Raw genomic sequence first — 2,500 nt, 5'->3', positions numbered from 1 at the left:
TACATATATGTATATATGTATATATATGTAAATTATATATATGTACATATATAATATATATATATATATATATATATAAATATGTATATATATGAGAAATTCGGTAGTGAACAGCGACATCAATCAGACAATCTCCTTGACAGTGGCGCACGGGATTCGAACCCGCTGTACTTGGAAGCAAACTTCCAAGACACCCGCCTTACTCCGCTCGACCATCGACGGTATAAAACCTTGAGAACTCATAGTCAATCTGACTATCGAGATTGAAAAGGGCGCTCACTGCACCCCTCCCACGTGTGCGGTTGGCCTTGGGGTGAAATGGTGTGTATGGGGTGCAGTGAGCGCCCTCCCCAATCTCGATAGTCAGATTGACTATGAGTTCTCAAGGTTTTATACCATCGATGGTCGAGCGGAGTAAGGCGGGTGTCTTGGAAGTTTGCTTCCAAGTACAGCGGGTTCGAATCCCGTGCGCCACTGTCAAGGAGATTGTGTGATATGTATATATATATATATATATATATATATATATATATATATAATATATATGTATATATATTTGTATATATGCGTAAATAACCACTAGGAAAAGTAAACTAACGAAGCAGAGCGCTTCCGTGTAATTACATCTTCATATATATATATATGTATATATATATGTATATAAATATGTATATATATATATATGTATATATATATATATATATATATATGTACAGACCTAGTTAGCCTTGATATAGTTCTCACCCTGAAGAAGCCTCCGTGAGAGGCGAAAAACTTAAGTTTTCGGTGATTGTGTCAACAGCTTTTGTACTGTTACCTTGTGTTATTATAACCATTGGCATTCAGCAGCGCCTTTTACTGCACCCTCTTCTCCATGATTTTGAAATCATAAATGATTATGTTCATACTTTGAACTGTGAAGACAAAAGATTATTCTTCAAACTGAAGAATTTGAACCTCAAGATAGCCAAAGCTATTAGCGCAGTTGATTTTAATCAAAATATATATATGTATATATATATATATATATATATATATATAATATATATGTGTATATATATATATAAATATGTATATATATACATACATATATATACAGTATATATATATACACGTATATACATATATAAATATATATGTATATATATATGCAAAATAACCACAGGAGAAAGGAAACTTGTAGACAGTAAGTACTTTCGTATATTTTATCTTCAGACTAAATGACAGAGATACAAAGTTGGGTTTAAATATAAGTATCAGGTGCAACCATAGGGGGGAAGGGGGGAGACAATACAATGTGAGGATGGGGGATGACCTTACCCCTATCGAACTGACCAACACATAAGGTTCAATCTGGCGGAAAGATCTCGGTGACCATTTGGGTTACCAATTTATCACATTTAAAATTACCATAGCTTAACGTGCCTGATATTAAGAATACCCCTTCTATCAACAACGGTGTGGTCTATAAAATTCCTTGCCAAGATTGTAATATATTTTATATTGGACAAACTGGGAAAAACTTGGAAACAAGGATTTCCCAACATAAATATAGTGTGAGATCTGCCCAGGAAAATAATGCGTTATTCCAACATGAATCATTATACAACCATCATATTGATTGGTCTAAGGCAACAATTTTAGCTAAAGGAAAAAGCCTACAAGAAAGAAATATAATAGAATCCCTCTTAATATCAAGCACGTTTGACAAAAATATAACCTTAAGCTATGGTCATTTTAAATGTGATAAATTGGTAACCCAAATGGTCACCAAGATCTTTCCGCCAGATTGAGCCTTATGTGTTGGTCAGGTCGATAGGGGTAAGGTCACCCCCCCCCTCCTTACATTGTATTGTCTCCCCCCTTCAAAACCCAGCTCTGTATCTCTGTCATTTAGTCTGAAGATGTAATATACGAAAGTACTTACTGTCTACAAGTTTCCTTTCTCCTGTGGTTATTTTGCATTTTTGTATCACGGTGATGTGATTGCTTGCATATATATATATATATATATATATATATGTATATATATATATATATATATATATATATACACACACACATATATATATATATATATATATACTCTGTATATACATATATGTTTATGTATACACACACAACACACATATATATATATAAATGTTTATATATACAGATATATAAAAAGTAAGCTCATTAAAAATTCACCTGAAGCAACCGAGGGTTGTGTTTACTCTATTCCATGCCTTAAATGTAACAAATTTTATATCGGACAAACTGGTAAAGACTTAAAAACTAGGATAAATCAGCACAAATATAGTGTAAGGAGTGGGCAAAGTTTCAGTGGCCTTTTTGTCCATGTAAGAGACCACAATCATCCTATTAACTGGGATAATTCGAATGTAATAATTTCTTGTAGATCCTTATTAGAAAGAAACATCATCGAATCCAGTCATATTAAACAAACCTTTGACCATAATATCAATTTAAGTTTAGGATTATTCAAACTTGATGATTT

Source organism: Oratosquilla oratoria, chromosome 6 (assembly GCF_046742065.1).
Source record: "Oratosquilla oratoria isolate Oo_2021 chromosome 6, ASM4674206v1, whole genome shotgun sequence".
In the NCBI taxonomy this organism is placed as follows: domain Eukaryota; kingdom Metazoa; phylum Arthropoda; class Malacostraca; order Stomatopoda; family Squillidae; genus Oratosquilla; species Oratosquilla oratoria.
The sequence above is the reverse complement of the archived record's forward strand: the minus strand, read 5'-3'. Positions refer to the sequence as shown.